The following is a 20772-nucleotide window of genomic DNA, read 5'->3' on the forward strand; positions in this document are numbered from 1 at the left end:
AAATATTCAAAGTGATGAATAGCAAGAACCTACAACCAAGATTACTTTACCCAGAAGAGTTATCATTCAGAATTGAAGGCCAGATAAAGAGCTTCACAGATAAGAAAAAGCTAAAGGAGTTCATCACCACCAAACCAGTATTATATGAAATGCTGAAAGGTATCCTTTAAGAAGAGGAACAAGAAGAAAAAGGTAAAGACACAAATTATGAACAACAAATACACATCTACCAACAAGTGAATCTAAAAATCAAGTGAATAAAAAATCTGATGAACAGAGTAAACTGGTGAATATAATAGAATTAGGGGCATGGAAAGGGAGTGGACTGACAGTTCTCGGGGGAAAAGGGGTATGGGGGTTTCGGGAAGAGACTGGACAAAAATTGTACACCTATGGATGAGGACAGTGGGGGCAGTAAGGGCAGAGGGTGGGCTGGGACCCAGGTGGAGGGGAGCTATAGGGGGAAAAAAGAGGAACAACTGTAATAATCTGAACAATAAAGATTTATTTAAAAAAATATTGATTTGGGAAATGAGAGAGCAAATGCACCCAACCAGAAGAACAAAAATTAAAAATAATCCACAAATATGAAGTTAGTGTAAGGAGCCTCTGGGGCAACTTCAAGCATACCAACATTCACATCATGGGGATGCCAGAAAGAGAAGAGAGAGTGAGCAGATGTTGAAAACCTATTTGAAGAAATAATGACATAAAGCTTCCCCTACTTGGTGAAAGAAATAGACTTACAAGTCCTGGGAGTGCAAAGAGTCCCAAAGAAGAGGAACCCAAAGATGCCCACACCAAGACACATCATAATTAAAATGCCAAAGGTTAAAGACAAAGAGAGACTCTTAAAAGCAGTAAGATAAAAACAGTTAGTTACCTACAAGTGAGAACCCATATGACTGTCAGTTGATTTCTCAAAAGAAACTTTTCAGACCAGAAGGGAGTGGCAAGAAATATTCAAAGTGATGAATAGCAAGGACTTACAACCAAGATTACTCTACTCAGCAAAGTTTTTATTTAGAAATGAAAGTCAGATAAAGGGCTTCACAGACAAGAAAAAGCTAATGGAATTAATCACCACCAAATGAATATTACATGAAATGTTGAAGGGCATTCTTAAAGAAGAAAAAGGAAAAGAAGTAGAAAAAGAAGATGAAGAAGAAAAAGAGAGAAAAAATATGAACAATAAAATGTCAATAAATATATAGCTATCAATAATGGAATCTAAAAATAAAAATAAACTGAATAAGGAATTTAATGAACAAAATAAACTGATGAATAAAATAGAACCAGAAGCATGGAAATATGAACCATACTGACAAATATCAAAGGGAGGTGGGGGGCAGGAAGGGATTATCCAAAGAACATATGCATATATGCATTACCTATGGATACAAACAGTAGGGAGCTGAAGGCCTGGGGTGGGGCAGGAATGGGGCGGAGGGAGGCAATGGGGGAAACAGCTGTAATACTCTCAACAATAAAGATTTATAAAAATATTATAAAGAAAACATAGGGGGAAAGCTCCTTGACATTTGTCTTGGCATGATTTTTGAGTATGACAATAAAATCACAGGCAATAAAAGGATAAATGTATGAAAGAGCAAATTAAAAGGATCTGCATAGCAAAGGAAACAGTCAAAAAATGAAAAAGCAGCCTATGAATGGGAGAAAATATTTGCAAACTATATATCTGATATGGGGCTAATATCCCAAATATATAAGGAGCTCATAGAACTGAGTTCAAAAACCAAATAATGTAATTAAAATGGGCAAATGACTTGATTAGACATTTTCCCAATGAGGACTTGCAAATGGCCAATGGGTACATGAAAATTTGGTCAACATCACTAATCATCAGGGAAATGCATATCAAACCCACAATGCAATGTCACCTCACACCTGGCAGAATGACTAATATAAAAACAGACAAGAGACAACAAGTTGAGGATGTGTTAAAAAGGAATCCTTGTACTTTGTTTGTAGGAATGTAATTTGGTACATCACCATGGAAAATAGTATGAAAGTTTAAGTTTCTGAAGATATTAAAACCTCCATATGATGCAGCAATTTCACTTCTAGGTATATATTTGAAGGAAATGAAGTCACTACTACAAAGAGATATCTTCACTCTATGTTAATTCACAAGCTGAGATAAAAAACCTAAAGGTTCATCAACAATTAAATAGATAAAGGAAATCTAGTATATATATACATATATGTACATTAAAATATTATTCAGCCATATAAAAAGATGAAATACTGCCATTTGTGAAAACATGTATGAACATGAAGGGCAAGTGTGCTAAAGATAGAAGCCAAATATAGAAAGGTATGATACCACTTATATGTGGAATATAAAAAAGTTGAACTTAAAACCAGTGAATAAAATGGTTGTTACTAGGGGCTGAGGAGTGAAGAAAATGAGAGGACATTGGTCAAGGACTAAAAGCTTTCAGTTATAAAATGACTGTCCTATAAATGTAGTTTACAGCATACTAACTCTAGTTCATAATACTATATTGTATATTTGAAATTTGCTGAGAGTTGATCGTAAGTGTTCTCACTAAAGATAAAAGGTAACTATTGTGAATTAGCTTGACTGTCAATATTAATATAATTTTGCCTTAATTTAATTTAATTTAATTACTTTTAGTCAATGCTTTATTACCTTTTATTTCAATTTCAAAGACAAGAGATGATCTATATATATAAAAGCTTGAGCGACCGAATGACCAAACGACCAAACAATTGGTCGACCAGTCTCTATGACAAGCACTGACCACCAGGAGACAGACCCTCAACGCACAGGATCAGGCTCCCTCCTGTCTGGATCGGGCCTGCGGGGATCGGGCTGAAACCAGCTATCCGACATTCCCTGAGGGGTCCTGGATTGGGAGAGGGCACAGGAGGTCAAGGGACCCTACTGGTGCATGAATCCGTGCACTGGGCCTCTAGTAATATTCATAAATTATTTAAATAATCTAGAACTGAAGTGAGTAAAGATGTGAACCTTAATATATATATATGTATATATATATATATATATGTGTATAAACTTTATTATATGATATATAAAAACACAGAGAACAAATAGAAATATATTCATTCCATAGCATGCAAACTTAAATAAACATCATTACTTGAGAACGTCTAAATGTTGTACGGAGCACATGGAACAAAAATCAAAATAAGAACAAGGAATAACTTTGCAGTTATTCCTAAAACTGCAAACCTACAGGTCATTTCCATCTCCATCTAAAAGGCTATGTCCTGATAACTCCTAATAGCTGTAGGTAGTATTTGGAAAACAGTGTTTGCCTTCTCTGCTGGAAGCCAAGAAAATGTGCAGAAGTGCCAACTACTATTCTGTGTTCTTAGTGACTTTTTTGCCCATTGGTTACCATCGCATTGGAACCTTGATTGCATATGTGTTTACTCTTACAGATCACTGTGGTGGGGTGACTAGATCATGCTTGGATCCTGGCAGGGTGGAGGTTAGATGCTAGCCAAGCAGCCATAGGCCCGCACTATCCCCTAACAGAGAGTGGTAGAGCAGAGATCCCCAGATAGAGTATGGTGAGCCTAATTGGCAACAGAAGCTGGATTCCCTGGATGTAAAGGATAAAAGTAAGAGAAGGATATGAAGACTTGAAAATATATCTCTTTCTAATAGCACTTTTGTGTTGGTGAAAACTCAAGAAGTTGATATTAAGGGGATAGATTAACAGTCAGAAGGAGTTACCCTATCTTTTATATCTTTTGACCCTCTAATTCTTGTCACACAATGAGATATATGGATTAGATAACTTCCAAGATTCCTTCAGATTGGGTGTTTAATGTGTTCATTCCTGATTTCATTGATTCTTCTTGAAATTGGTTTGAATCTTGAAATTTGAATCTTAAATAATGTTTTCAGGTTTTTTGTTTTTTGTTTTGTTTTGTTTTGTATTCTCAGTTTATTTGTTATGAAATTGAGCAAATAATATCTAACTTACAGTGGAAAGACAATTTAGTGCTCAACACTCAGTAGAGCAAAATTGTTATGAGCCTATTTGCAAATGTAAGGAAAATTTAAAAATAAGTCAGAAAATATATTTACATGTTACACAAAAGATTCCTTACTGAGATGACTAAAGATTATAATAATTTTCTTAATTATACCTCACCTCTTAGGATCTTTGATGACATATCCAGGCTCTTGTATCTATGTTTTAATTTTGTACTTTTAATTCACATTTAAATCCACATTTGACAATCTTAGGTTTTAAGACTGTCTGAAGTTTTTTTCACATTTGTCATAGCTGATGATTATAACCATTATCTCAATTATATTAAGTTTAAGAGACATACCTTTTATCACTAGCAAAACATTCCTTTTTGTTGTTTTATATTTGCTTTAAAAATAACACAGCAAAGTGCAAAGGGAAATCCTGAAATGTTTATTTGTCTGCTGGCACAAAATTCTAAATTCTGAGTTCAGAAGGCATAGGGGGACAAGTTATAACATAGGGAAGTTAAGATGGTATAAAAACCAAACTTGCAAATATCAAATGCCTATAAACATGACATATCCTTCACCATGTTGCAAATCACTTATTTGATAAAATTATTTTCCAGTTTCATCTTTTGCAATTTTCAAGCAAATTTTAAGCATTTTACATTTCTTGGTTTAAAATGTCATAGGTAGTAAAAAATCTGAAGATCTTTACTATGTATCTATCTGTTTCCTGATTTCTAAAGTATATATCAGAATATTTAATCTAGTTTCTCTTAGGCTGTTTTAATATGTAGATGCCTATGTGAGTTATAAATATTTTTAATTGGTCATTTATGTTACACATCTTCAATTTAGAAACTAACAAAAGTAGACGAAAGAAATACTAAAGATAAGCAGAGGAGAAATACCCAATATTAACATTTTAGTTTATAGCTAGATTATTTCTGTATAACCATGCAGTAATTTATTGAAAAAGTATGTAACTAAACAATATAAAACATTATGAATTAGGTTGACACAATATATCCATTGACAACATAATATTTTTGAACACTTTCAAAGAAGATACTGGTATTAGAGATCACAGACTCAGACTGCAAACTCATCTTTTATCTCCTCTGATTCCACTAAATGATCTATATATTCTGTAGGGAAAAAAATACCCAGCAAAAATGAATGATTTCTATATCTTCTTAATAAGGTTTCAAAAGTTTCCACATTAACCAGTTTCTTTGTTGCAATTAATCAAAATATCAACTACCAAAATTTAGACCTTTTTAAAAAAATAAGGTTTATTTGTAATAACTATCTTCAATAACTCTGTATTTATATTTACCCTGGGGAATGCACAAGTATAGATATTGCTAGCTTTAATATGTATTTAAAAGGTGTACTCTTTATACTATTGCAAAAGGATAAGGCTCTTCTCCCCACTCTAAAAATCGGAATTCTCAATGCTTTTGAACTAAGACTCTGGAGCACTCGGCAAAGAGGAGTTTTGGACAACTGACCAGAGGCAGGTTTTCTCTCTTCTCAGTTAGACAACAGAAAACAGGAGCTCTAGTTTTAAATAGTCAGAGCAAAGTTTAAATATTAGAAAAATAAAGAGAGGAAATGCAACAAATTTCTTCAAAATACATGCCTGAGGTGAGCATAGCTTGTTATGGCAGCTTCCAGATGAAATCTTTAGTTTTGAATCTTCAGGCTCATATTTGCCAGTCTTTTCCTCAGGTCTCTGATTTGGTCATTCTTCTTGGTTAGAATTTCTTGTATGTTTCATAGGCTGCTGTTTGTTGGAATTTTTTCTCTAATTCCTCTTCAGCCAATCTCAGTTGCTCCTAAATCCTGGGTAGGTCATGCTTGGCTGTTACTAGATTCTCCTCCAGACACTTCTGGTTTTCTGTCTTAAGTGTCTTCTGAAACCCAGTCTTTAAAGCAGCAGCTGTGTTTTCCACTCAAGTCTTGGGCCTCTATAAAGCCCTTTAGATTTCCTCAGTCAAGCTGTAAATCACGCAGTGCTCTTTCTAGCTTTGACTTTTCATCCAATGAGTTTGTAGCCTGCATTTCCATGGTCTTCAGCCTTGACTTCAATTTCTCATTCTGTTCTTGAAGTCTTAAAATGTCCTTATTTCCACTTTAAAAAAAAAAAAGTAGATCAGGTTTTGGTTTTATGATGTCTAGGATGGGTTTATTTATTTTTATTTATTTTTTTTATTCTGCCTCAGGCATGAAACAGCTCTGGCCACCAACACAGGCATCAAGCTAGGATGAACTAAGAACTGTACACCTGCTTTGCCCCTGATTGATATAAGAACAGCACCACCAATCAGATGTCTCCTTGCCCATTGCCAGGGGGAATGATGGTCTTTTTTAGTGGAAGATGTCAGTTCTGCTTTTTCAAATTCTGCAACTTGTTCTAATTACTCTGGTTTCAAATTCAGAGTTATCTGTTTGCAGCTTGAGGTACCACTTCTCAGCTTGCAAGAAATACTGCCCCAGAAGTAACACGTTGGTGTAAGCTCCTTGTGGCCCAGAGCCTGCAGCCCATTCAGAATTGCAGAGACTTTGAGGTGAGTCTCAGACCTCCCCCAGCCTGCTCTCCTTGAGGTCTTGGAAGCAGGAATCTACAGTTTTGAGTCTCAAGCCTCTTTTTGAACGAACTAAATGCATATAATTGATAGCTTCATTTTGGTGGTGCTCACTCAGGCCTTACTCTGCCAGGTGGCAATCAGCAGCCATGAGGGGCGGGAGGGGCCAGGCACAGCCCCGCTAAACCGAGCACTGCCCCTGGTTGGACCGCAGGGGATGGGGAGGGTGGGTGGATTGTTCAGAAGCCTCCGGTTGCTAATGGGAAGGAATGCCTAGGCCTTTTTTAATCAATACAGGTAACATCAAATATCTTCTGTAGCTACCAGAGAGGAATAAAAAATGGCTTTATACAGCAAAATAAATAGTCACAACCATAAACAATAGAGACATCAGATGATTTTTATGAAGAATAAATGAGTCTTATAATTTAACGTTTAGATCAGCTGGTGTGACAAGAATTTTTAAACATGCAATACCTGATTATTTGGTCTGGGGCACTGCTCTCTTCTCTCTTAGATTGATGAATAATAATAATAAAAAAAAATGAAAACAGCCAACACAACAATCACTGGCCAGTGGGAATGAATCAAAATTTTGCCTAGAAAATATATCTTTTGGAGTGACACAGAATTTTAGCAATTGCATTATGTGTGCCATGAGATGAAAAAGGTTGAAAATTGCTGCTTGAGATGAATTAACATTAAATGAATCAGAATCACAGATGGGGCTTTTCTTCCTTCGAAAGTATGTTTTAGTTGAAAACTTAAAAGTGAAAATATTTGGCAAGAAATTGGTGGTTATTTTATCAATCCAAACCATGCAATCAGTTTTGTGATGTTTGCTAAAGACATAATTCTATCATCTCTAATAAGATAGTATTTTTTTTTTAAGTGGAGCTTTCTAGGTTGAAAGGCTGCTATGCAACTCTTATGAACCTTTACTGTGAATTCATTATAATGAATTATTATGAAATGACTGGGATAAAAGCAGCAATCTCACCAGGACAAAAGCAGCAATTTGGCTTGCTGGGAAGTTCCAACCTCCTTTAATAATCCTATGGAATTGATACCACGGAGGAGAGCTCATGTCACATTCGAGTATCAACTTCACTATTCCTGAGCGATGACATTTGGTGGCTCCTAATGTTGGCCACACCAATGTATTTATATTTGTAAAGGGTGATGCTAACCGTGGCATTCATTATTTACTTTTGCAATGTCCCCTTCTTTCCTCATTGTCTACATGGTGAATATAGTGTAGAAGTAAATCGAGTATAATATGGTAAAATGACAACACCTGTGGATGAGATTTTAGATGATACTTGGGATTGAATTGAGTATATGTCAGAACTAAAATATGATTATTTTAAATTATGCAACATCAACTGGATCATTATTTTTAGCTTCTTCACTGACTTTCTTCACAGCAGAATAACTTACTTAGGAAAAAACGAATCCTATATAATAAAAGGCTAATATGCAAATCTACCAAATGGTGGCACAACTGGCCGCTATGATGCACACTGACCACCAGGGGGCAGATTCTCAACACAGGAGCTGCTCCCTGGTGGTCAGTGTGCTCCCACAGGGGGAGCACCATTCAGCCAAAAGCCAGGTTCACGGCTGGCAAACGCAGTGGCAGTGGTGGGAGCCTCTCCCACCTCTAGAGAGCAGGCCTAAGCTGTCAGTTGGTCATCCCCTGAGGGCTTCCGGACTGTGAGAGGGCACAGGCCATGCTGAGGACCCCCCCCCCCGAGTGCATACATTTTGTGCACTGGGCCTCTAGTGTTACATATTTGTAAACCTAAGGACACACCAATGTTTTAAATACTTAAAAATTTCTCCATTTAAAATTCTTTTTCATTGAAAGATTAAAAGCAAAATCAATTAAAAAAGATTTTTCAGGCTTTTCTAGTTAAATTGACATCTCTCTATTAAAATGTATTACAAAGTCCATAAATGCTTATGTTGTATAATCACTTTGAAACATTACTTTTGGAAAAGTGTAGTGGTCTAGAACAGGTATAAAACACCAATTATTGATAATTCAGTTCAGTAGAGAAAAATAATATAGAATTATATATATATATATATATATATATATATATATATATATATTCTGTTTTGTTTATATATATATATTCTGTTTTGTTAAATGCCATTGTCATTTTTCTTTCTTTTTTAGGTTGTCTTTAGTATGATTCTAATTCCTATACCAGTGGCCTAATCTCTTAAGAAAATCACATTGTAGAGGAAATTCAAAGCAATAAAACAAATATCTTCACTCTTTCTTTGAATATCTAGAAGAACTTTGCAAGATCTTTTTGTCCCTCTCCATGTCGGGGAGTCAGGGCCTCTAATCCACTATCCAGAAATCTGTCTCTGACCTCAGCGCCCCCAGCCTTAGTTGCTGCTCTCCTCCTGTTTCCTTTGCCCCCACTTCCCTTTCTACCCTGGAACCCGCTTCTACTCCCTCTGGTGCAATTCCCCAAATCAAATCAGTGTCTAGTGCTCCTTCCCCTCAGCCCACGCTTCATTAGGAGGCTTGAGTGTGAATGCACACACATACACACATACACACACACACACAATGGTAGAGGCCATTGCCTCTCAGGCAAAGTTAAATTTTCTTTATCAGATATTAAAGGGAATAAAGCTTTGAATACTTCTATCTGAATCGTTTTCTGTTTTGAAAGAATACTGGGTAGCCATTTTTCAAAGAAATATAGGGAGATATATTTTGATATGGTGTATTTTTTTCAGAACTGTTATTCTCCTTTTTTTTTTAAAAAAAAAGTCTAGATTGTTTAAGGTGGATTTAAAATCAAACTGTAAACTTCCAGTTTAATAAACGCAAAGCCAAATAAAGTATATAACAGATGCCTCTACTTGGCAATGATAGACATTCAAAAATATTTGTTGAATAAATGATAAAGTGAATGACCAGATATTCCTTCTCCACTTTTGAGATTAACTCCAATTCACAAATTATTTCCTAAAATCTTCCCACACCAGGCTTATTATTCTTTACACTTTTAGAAACTAAGCAAAGGTGATCATGAATGATTGTTTGCATACATTTTCAATGATTAAAACAGTTATATTCACATGTTCATGCTACTGCATCACATAGCTATATAAAGATGTCTAACTAATATGAGTGTCAGTGTTAACTTTGCATTTGGCCAATTCATGTCTAAATTTACCATTAAGTGAAAGCTACAGGCTAGATGAAGTCCTATACTTTAGTTTAATGACTTCCAGTCTTCACAATTACTTCCAGCTGCTAAGTTAAGATAATTTATTGATTACACAGATTCAATCCTATGAATGTGAATTCTGGATTATCTTTTCTCTGACTTGGTGATTATATAAAACTTCTTCTGGCATTTTAGACATTAGATATTTTGAAGTAACATTTGAATTTACCCAATCATTTGAATGTAAGGTCTTCTGTTGTCTACACTTGAATCCCATTTCAATTCCAAATAATTTCAAGTTTAGTCCTGGCCTGGTTTTCAAGAGGCTGAGTTTATATAGATAGGAATAAAGTAGGGAGAAATAAGGAAGTAAACTATGTACCCTAGACATAAAAAAGGTTAGTTGGATGGATAAAATCCACTCCAGATTACATTCAAGGTGTAGTCACCAAGGGCACTGTGAATTGAGTGTACTTCAGTTTTTATTGGCATAATTGCTAATAATGGTAATGTAATTTCCAGCATAGAAATAAATCCATAATGAGGGAAGCGGCAGTAATATAACTTTCCACCATCCATGCCAGTATAACAAACATTGTGAGGTTTAAGTGATTAACCAGAAAACAAATTAAGGACTGTTACACATAGGGGAATTATTTAATAGTGTGTGACATAGAATCAATCATACTAATAATTTCTGTTCAATGAGAAAGACTAAGGAATGTTACCTGCCTGGAAGTGTCAGTTTTTCAACCAAAATTTCCAAGGTACTTTCAACACCCCCTATCACCACTCCTTATGACATGGCAGGCAACAATTTGCAGCCATACTTAAGAAAATAGACAGGGATGATGTATATTTTCTAATACTGAAATTAAGAACATATTTATCTAAGGTTCACATTTCTTGTATGTGTTGAGTGAAAAAGTATCAATGATAGCAGCCAGTTTAAAGGAATTCAGTTAATAAAAACTCTAAGTTTAAAATATAAGCATATAAAGCATAGATTCCTGAGAATTTATTGTGATTTCTTCAAGTGTTTGTCCTCACCAGCTTGTGGCTACACTTTTGGTCCCCAAATATAAAAGCTTTTTTGCCATTTTCTCCATGATTGAAGGAATAGTATCTTTTTTTTTTTTTTTTTTTTACAGAGTTCCTCCCCTCAGTAATCTAAGGTGTTTAAACTTCTTTTCAGATTGTTGCTCATTGCTGTAGAGCAGCGATTTTCAACTTGCGAGCCGTGGGACTTTTTAAAACATGTAATACCTGACTATTTTGTCAGTTTTACTGACCTCTTTTCGCTTAGACTGTCAAATAAAAATGACAACAGCAACACAACAATAGCTGTCCAGAGTGAATGAATCAAAATTCTACCTTTATTAAAAATATATTTTATTGATTTTTTACAGAAAGGAAGGGAAAGGGATAGAGAGCCAGAAACATCGATGAGAGAGAAACATCGATGAGCTGCCTCCTGCACACCCCCTACTGGGGGTGTGCCCGTAACCAAGGTGCATGCCCTTGACTGGAATTGAACCTGGGACCTTTCAGTCTGCAGGCTGACGCTCTATCCAAAAAGAGCCAAATCGGCTAGAGCAAAATTGTACCCTTTTTGTTGGTCAGATCGGCAAAAATCTATTTTTTGGTGTGCTGCAGGCTTTTAGTAATTAGCTTATGTATGCCACTAGATGAAAAAGGTTGACAATCACTGCTGTAGAGTGTTGATAGTCATGCCAGGACTCCCTCACATTTCCATAGTAGTGCTGGCACATCTAGAACATTGATGCCATCAACAAAGCCAATATTGCCACCTATGTCTTCACCAGATACATATGGGCATAACTTCAAACAAACCATGCCCAGTGCCAGTCGAACCAGAGCAGATAGCTGCATTTCAATCACATATTTGTACTGGTACTGCTGAGAAGTGGGAAAAAAATTGCCTTTTTCTGTTACTCTCCCATGAGGGCTTGCACAGATTTACTCGAACCTCAATGTGCCAGTGGTCAGTGATGGATTTTTTTCAGGTACCATCACAGTTAGTCAGGTGTGTACTTTGCTGTCTCAGTTTCACAGAAGTACAGCTCTAAGCCATAGCATTCCTGTCTTTATGAGCCCAAACCCACCTAGGAATGGAGTATAAATCTGTTGCATCCTCTGAGAGCTGGTGCTGGTAGAGCTTAAATCCAGCCACCTGTCACTGTCACTAGCTGTCACCTGGGGGCATGAAGGCCTGACTTGCTCATAATTGCTTTAATGCACCGAGGGGAAGGTTTCAACTCTAAAGCGAAGTTTCATAAGTGCGCCAAGTGTTACAGATATAAGTGGGATGCAGCTCTTTCAAAAAATCTTTGCTGCAATTGTTACTACTAAGGAGTGCGACTATTTGCCCAAGGGAAGGTGTGTTTTATGCTGGAGCAGGACTATCATTCATGGTTAATCTCGGTCAATGGCACTGAATCGTGTTCTCAGGCCCTTTCACTGTATCCTTCAAAATGAATTTCCTCTCAGTATGTCCTACAATATTTCCTCTGTCAGGAAACATATTTCTATATTTCTGGGCATCATTGTGGAAAGCCTTCAGTCCACATCTTTTTCTGCCTACCCTTTCACAAAGTTTCTCAGTCCTTACCTGGTATTTGAATAAGTCAGTTCATCCACTCTAGATATTTATTTATTATGCACTTTGTGCTAGGCAATGATGTAGTCATAGAGAATGCAAGAGTTAAAGAAGTAGAGGGATGCAATTGTAAACTCATATAACTTTCTCTCTATATAATAATAGAATGAATAAATTTTTAAAATAACATGACAGATGATGGTAAGTGCTAAAATAAAACAAGGAAGTAGGGCTATAGATCATGCTAGGATTGAGGATGATTTTTAATTTTACATAGAGTGGTCAGGGACTGCTTGCATATGGGTAAAGTTGAGTCAAGATATGAAGAAAATGAGGAAGTGAGCCAAAATATCTGGGAAGAGATTGTTCTAGTAACAGTGTGCAAAAAGTATACAGACCCTGAGGAGTGAGCCTCCTAGGTGGTCAAAGAAGGAATAGACATAGGGCTGGGGTTGTAACTCCATAGAACAGCAAATTTTATGTTCCTTCTCTAGCACAATAAAGACTCCCATTATAATGAAAGGAAAAAAGATAGTTGACATGATCAATCTACTGTAGATTAACAAGGGACACAGATGGGAATCAACCGACCACTAAAAACCAGGATTTTTTAAAAAGTTGAGATAGTAAGGTAAAATCATGCACCTTGCCATCTATAACTAAGGATAGAATTCCTTAGGGTGAAGTGATAAAAAGATAATGCAAGCCCTATCTGGTTTGGCTCAGTGGATAGAGCTTCAACCTGCAGACTGAAGGATCCCAGGTTCAATTCTGGTCAAGGTCACATGCCTGGGTTGCAGGCTCAATCCCCAGTAGGGGACATGCAGGCAATAGCCAATCAATAATTCTCACCATTGATTTCTCTCTCTCTCTCTCCTTCTCCCTTCTTCTATGAAATCAATAAAAAATATAAAAAATAAATATAATGCAAGACTAACATATACTAGTATTTGCATTTGAAAGCATTGGCCCAAGTTCACTGATTAATAAGCAGGTTATATAGCAATTTTAGAAAAATTAAATATTCTCAACTGATTCAATGTTTTACTTACAAGTTTCATCAAAGATAAAAACTTTTAGCAATGGAAATCCAGTTACAAGTACATTCAAATCTCGCTGCTTTTAATAAATAGCTGGAACAAAAGAAAAGTTGGCAACATACTCAGATGCTGCTTTAAAGATTTGCAATATTTTGATATGCCCAATTTAGGACATCTTTTTTGATGTGGACCATATTCCTTCATTTAACAACTAATAATTAGTATTATTATTTGCAGGGATCTGTTTTAGATGCTAGGATGTAACAGTGAACAAACTTGCATTATGTCAGCAGCAAGGCAGATATATGTTATGGTAACTGAATACATATAAAGACTTTAAACAAAATTATTCATTAGGGAAATGCAAATTCAACTATAATGATATTGCATACACACTACTAGAATGACTACAATAAGAAAAAAGTGACTATACCAAGTACTGCAATGCTGTAAAGAAACTAGACCCTTATACATTGCTGGTGGCATTAAAAATGGTACCATTACTTTGGAAAACACATTGGAAGTTTCTTTAAAAGTGAAATATATACTTTTGGTATGACCCAGCCATTTCATTGCTGGTTATGTACCAAAGAAAATTGAAAACACATGTTCACACAAAGACTTGGACATTTATGTTCATAGCATCATTATGCAAAAGAATGAAAATTCAAGAAAATTCAAATGTCCATAAAGTGGTGAAAGTAAACACAAAATGTAGTCTAGCTTTAAAATAACATACTTGTCAGCAATACAAAGAAATGGACTACTGTTTACATGCTATAACACAGATAGGCCTCAAAAAATAGTATGCTAAATGAAAGAACCAGCCATAGTATGTTTCCATTTATTGTATGGTTCTATTTATATTCAGTTACCAGTAAGGCAAGACTATAGATACAGAAGCAAATAAGTGGTTCCCTGAAACCGTCGGCAGGAGTAGGAGTTGACTGCAAATGGGCACTAGATAACTTTTTTGGAATGAAGAAAGTGTTCTAAGACTTGGCTGTGTTGACAGTTGACAATGGTATAAATGTACTAAAACATAAAAATGTACACTTTAGTGGTGCAGTGTGTGCTTTAATAATAGTAGGTAAAAAACAAAACAAAACAAAACAAAGAAAGGAAAGATTAAAGAGGCTAGTGTGACTTTCATAGAGTAAAGGAGGAAGAGAGCCATTAAGGATGCAGTGAGAAGTGTAGCCAGGGGCCTCATCATGTCATCACTGAAGCCTGGATATTAGTTTGGACTTTATATGTTTGTAGGACTTAATAAGTTTGTAGTGAATGCATTGAGGATTAGAAAGACTGGAATTAATTTATGTTTTTTTAAAGAATGCTCTATGTTGACTTTCAACATAGGTGGTAAGCTTGAAGTAAGACAATCAATAAGATGCTTTTACAGTAGTTCAGGAAATAAATTATGGAAGCTAGATCAAGAATGGTGCAGTGGAGCCTGGCTGGTGTGACTCAATGGTTGTGCACCTACCTATGAACCAGGAGGTCATAGTTCGATTCCCTGTTGGGTCATATCTGTGAGCTCCATCCCAGAAGGGGGCATGCAGGAGGCAGCCAATCGATGATTCTCTCTCATCATTGATGCTTCTATCCTTTTCCCTTCTTCCATCTCTAAAAATCAATAAAAACATATTTTTAAAAAAGAATGATGGAGTGGAGGGTAGTGAAAGTAGTTTGTTTCAGACTTTGTTTGAAAAGTAGCACTTCCTAATGGATGTGCTTGAGCCACTATACTTTCGTCCTTTTATTACCAAACTAGAAGCCTGGCGTGAGAAATCATGCAGCCCCACCCACCTGCACCCATCTTTGGTCGTTACAGCATTAGGGCCACTGGCTTTTTGTATTATAGATAATGTGAGTAAATAACAGCTTCATCCCATTTCTGACCCTCAGTCCAATGCTGAACACAACCTAGATCAGTACTTAAGTCTCAAACTTAAGACTTAGGGAGGAGCCATTGACAGGATGCAGATCACAGAAGACTGATGTGTAGATATTATAATTATTAAAAACAAAGAAAAGAACTCCTTTGTTTTTTTAATGTGGCTACCTTTCACAGTATCAATAAAGCTGCATTGAAATGGCTATGTCAAGTTTCATTATTCGCCCTTAAGAGGAGGCATTCTTATTTGGGGATGCAAAATATTACTACATACCTTCATGATAGCCATACAAAACAGCTGAGCAAAATTAGGCAACTGTACCTTAATTTTTATAATATATGATGTATAATTTGGTTAACAGCTTTGTACTCAAGTAAATGAACTATAAACCATGGAAATCTCTGAGTGAAATTTCCCTTTTCAAATTTGAAGTATAATTTTCTTTTATAATAATACATTTTATTTTTGAAGGATAATTTCAGAGTAATTTTAGATATTGAAATATTGAATGATAATTTTGAAAATTGTATGAAGGAAATAGTTATAGCAATTTATCTTTGTTTTTTATAGGCTGAACTTACTAAACTAAATATATAACCTGTAAATTTTGAGGGCTCAAATAATTTAAAAAGAAACAAATTGTAAAACTAGCTTCAAGTATTTTCATATTAAGGGTCTTACAATTTTCCTATTCTGGAAATTTCAAATTACTACCACTTATTGCATGGAGAAAAATAAAAATAAATGGTCATTTATGTTAAACTCTACTAGTGAAAAGAAGTTTTTGCCAAGAAGCTTAAATTATAAACTCCACATGTAAAGAAATGTTCACCTATTTGCCTTTGTTTATATAATGAATGCTAAGTGACACTTTTAAGAGTATTCAGAGTTATTTCCCTGGAACACAAACTCTGTTACCTGAAGCAAAATAATTGTCCCATGTAATGATTCTGATTATTTTAATGTTCTCATAATTGGTTTACTAATTTTGGAATCTACTTAGCAAGAACAATTTAATAGTTATAAAAATGTCTTTCTCGAGTAACAGATAACCAACCCCCCAACACCTGAAGTGCAGAGATAAGCAAAAGTTTGTTCCTTACGTATTTAAATACCAAAATAGATGTTCATAATTGTCTGAGATGTGCTCTTCCAGTCTCTTTCCTTGTATCTATGCCATTTTCAGCACATGGGTTTCTTCTTGTCCGTCTGTATTAAGCTAATGGATGGGAAAGACTATGGAGGATCTTGCATGAGAGGCTTACCTGGATCAGGCTGGGAAGATGCACATATCTATGTTTTCTTTTCCAACACTGATCGGGACTCAATCACATGGTCACAGACAATAATTGGTTTCTTTGTCCAAAAATAAAAGGAAATCAGCTTGGTAAATAGCCAATAGTCTCTACCACAACTATAAAGTACTAGTACTTTCAGATATCTAAAGAAAAAATCCTTAATTAAAGATTACTCTGCTTAATACTTATATAATATCAGATCAGAATGGAATCCTTTCATCCTATCATTTCCTCCATTCATGGTGTTTTTTTAAATACTAGTTTCATTGAGGTGTGATTTACATACCATAAAATTCATCCTTTTATTATTTATTTATTTTGTGTTCAGTTGTCTTTTTTAAGTTTATTTTTATTGTTCAAAGTGTTACATATCTCTCTTTTTTTTTCCCTTTGACCCCTCTCCCTGGGCACCTACCCTCCCTCCCAGGCTTACCACACTATTGTCTGTGGCCATGGGCTATGCATATATGCACATAAGTTCTTTCATTAATCTATTCCTGTCCCTCCCCTTCCTAGACCTCTGAGATTCCACAGTCTGTTCCATACTTCCATGTCTCTAGATCTATTTTGTTTATCAGTTTATTTTGTTCATTAGATTCCACATGTGAGTGAGAGCATGTGCTACTTGTCTTTCTCTGGCTTATCTCTCTTAGCTTAATACCCTCCAGGTCCCTCCATGCTATCTAAAGGGTAAGAGGTCCTTCTTTTTTTTATATCTGCATAGTATTCTATTGTTTAAATGTACCAGAATTGTGTTTTTTGTTGTTGTTGTTGTTTTTAATCCACTCATCTACTGATGGGCACTTGGGCTGTTTCCAGATCTTAGCTATTGTAAATAATGCTGCTGTAATGGGCAGAGAGAGGACGCAAGTAGACACTTCTCCAAAGAGGACAAGAAACATGAAAAAAAAATACTCAATGTCACTAATCATGTGAGAGATGCAAATTAAAATGACAATGAGGCATCACCTCACACCTGTTAGAATGGCTATCATGAACAAATCAACAAATAACAAGTGCTGACGAGGATGTGGAGAAAAAGAAACCCTAGTGCACTGCTGGTGGGAATGCAGACTGGTGCAGCCACTATAAAAAACAGCATGAAGTTTCCTCAAAAATTTTTTAAAAATGGAACTGCCATTTGACCCAGTGATCCCACTTCTAGGAATATATCCTAAGATTCCCAAAACACCAATCAGAAATTCATCCTTTTAAAGTACACAATTAAGTATTTTTTAGTATATTCAAAATGGTATGCATCCAACACTACTATCTAATTTCAGAAAAATGTCATAACCCCAAAAAGAGGCCCTGCACCCATTAACAGTCACTCTCACCCACTTCCCAGCTCCCAGCTGCTGGAACTCACCAATTTACTTTCTGTCTATATGGAATTGCCTCCTGCTTGCTCCAGCTTCATGGCCACGGCCAGTTGAAAGCAGGTATCTGGAGTTTATTTATCATCTATACTTGAAACTTTGTTGCCTTGGGTGGAGCTCAGAGCCTGCCCTGGCAGGCAGGAAGCTTGGCTTCCTCCATTGCAGGGGCAACCAAGCTTCCTGCTTGCTCCAGCTCCGTGGCTGCTGGCTGCCATCTTGGTTTGGTTAATTTGCAAATAGTCGTTCTGATTGGCTGGTGGTCATTGCTTAAGGAGTAGCGAAGGTATGGTCAATTTGGATATTTGTCTTTTATTAGTGTAGATATATATTAGGTTTTTTTTAATATACAGAGCTTTGTCTGCTGTGTGGATAAGTCAACATTCCTATGGCAATGCTTATTTTTTCAGTTACTCTGCTAACTTGTGTGCTTAATTCAGTGTCACAACATGCTAAGTACTGTGCTTTTAAAAATATCTACCATGAACCGCAATAATTATTAGTTAATGGTTATTGAGGATATCTGGATGTAGTGGGAATTATTTAATTTAGTGTTAATTCTAGAAAAAAATCACACTTTACTTATTAGATAGTAGTAAAGTACAAGAGCACAATATTCAAATGGGACACTTAATTGACATCGCATACAATACTAGCTTAAAATGATTCCACTCGTCTTATGCTCCACACATCAATAGCAGATAGTTTAGCATTATCTATTAAGACAAGGTAATTTAGAACTTTCCAAAGGATACTGTGCATATAGTTTTCTATGAGGAATGGCTTAAGAAAATTTATTAAAGTATGCTTATATTATATTAATATATTATCTATATATATAAAACCCTAATATGCAAATACACAAAATGGCAGAACTACAGAACAACTGGTTGCTATGATGTGCGCTGACCACCAAGAGGTATGTGTTGAACATGGTGAGCGTCGGCCAGGGTGGGATGGTGGAGCAGGTGAGTGGGGGCGCCAGACCACGGCAGGGAGCCAGTTGGTGTCATCGGGACGAGCCTCTGGTAGTTACTGAAAATTCTTTGCTCCCCCATGCAGTGGTCCTCCCAGTGTTCACACCTGCTGTCAACGCCAGCCCTGCTCACACCTGCTGCCAGTGGAGGAGCTGCCACCCGCACCTGCTGCCGGCGCCTGGCACCGGCCTGATCATTTGGCGCTGCCAGTGGGTGTGAGTGGCAGCTGACAGTCCCAATTGCCCTTAAGGGCTTCTCCACCTCCCCCTGTTCCTGAAGGGTGATCAGGGTAGCAGGCACCACTCACACCTGCTGACGGCACTAGCCCCACTCGCATGCACTGCTGGGGCCAGCCACAATCGCTCCATGCCATCAGCAGGTGCGAGCAGGGCCGACGCTGTCAGCACATGGGAGCCACGGGGGCAGCAGCGGGGCTGCAAGAAGACAGAGGGCCCGGAGCTGTGGTGGGAGCGGCTGGGTAGAGTCATGGAGGATGGGCTGAGACCCACCCTGTGCCTACCACAGCCCACAATTCCTTTCAAGGTGCACAAATTCGTGCACTGGGCCCCTAGTATTCTTATAAGTATTTAATACTTCAATAACATTGTATTGTTTTACTTATGAATTTATAGTATTAAAATATCTCAACAAAACTATTACTACTACTCTTTCAAAAGCATGGATGTTGATCTATAATTGTCAGGAAGAATGAGGATATCAAAAGCTTTATCAGATTTGCCATTAGAAATATCTTGTATAGAACATCTATAAAATATTAGATAAATAAGTATGTTAAAATTAGCATGTACAGTATCATTCCATTAAAATATGTTTATAAGGAAAAACTGTTTAAAAAGACACTTCCTGAAAATCTGTCTTGATTTCATCTCTGAGCTTCAGATAAAAATTTCCACATGTATTGATTAGTAACAAAATTCATTTCTCAGAGTTCATTTTGTCGCAAGTGACAAAGCCTAAATATTTCTGTCTTCAGCAAATAAAGTGAAATGGTTGGTTTGCATATTTAGGAAGTTTGAGCCGTGATGTTGGTTTGACACAGCTGTCACGGGTTCAAATAATAACAGAAATTTATTATTCAATCAATGAAGTGCTTTTTAACCTATATTACGGCTTTATTTACCTCTTTGTTGATATCTTTCTTAGGCAGACCCTCACTAAGCACTAGCAGTAGGGATATAGCCAAGGGGTTGGAGAAATGTGATTAACCAGGCTTGAGACACATAATTGCCATAGCTTTTAGAAAATATGTTCAGCTACTCACCTAAAGAGGACAGAGAATAGTTCCTCAAAATAAATGCTCTATGGTAGAAAAAAAAGAAAGAAAGAAACAGATAACCATTATTCTATGAAAAGGAACCAATCATCGCAATGATTTTGTTTGTTGTTAGTCTTCAGATTCTGAAAATGAAAACCCTGCAATTTATACTGACATTCTTACTGAGGTCACCTAGAAAATTGAACCTCAAATTCTGCTCAAGTTCTGCTTCCAGGAACTACAGACTAAAACCATTCCAATAGACTTTTTTTTTTTTTTTTCTGAAAAGGAACACACACACAGACACACCAATAAAAAAAAAAACTAATACCCAGACACAGTACAAAAATCAGTCCCCTAAAAGTAATGGGGAGTGAGAAGTAGTTGGGAGTTCACACTGGTTTGGAAGAATAGAGACAGGGGACTTTGAAAGTAAGAAAGAAAATCTGCCCTGACTGGTTTGGCTCAGTGGATAGAGCATCGTCCTGCGGAC

General features: G+C 36.4%; 2 pseudogenes; both read right to left on the reverse strand.

The window, feature by feature from the left end:
- Positions 1-5543: 5543 nt before the first annotated feature.
- LOC132231853 (leucine zipper transcription factor-like protein 1) lies at positions 5544-6721 on the reverse strand (annotated as a pseudogene).
- On the reverse strand, positions 6219-6363 carry LOC132232229 (small nucleolar RNA SNORA48; annotated as a pseudogene).
- Positions 6722-20772: the final 14051 nt, after the last annotated feature.

Source organism: Myotis daubentonii, chromosome 3 (assembly GCF_963259705.1).
Source record: "Myotis daubentonii chromosome 3, mMyoDau2.1, whole genome shotgun sequence".
NCBI classification, from domain to species: Eukaryota; Metazoa; Chordata; class Mammalia; order Chiroptera; family Vespertilionidae; genus Myotis; species Myotis daubentonii.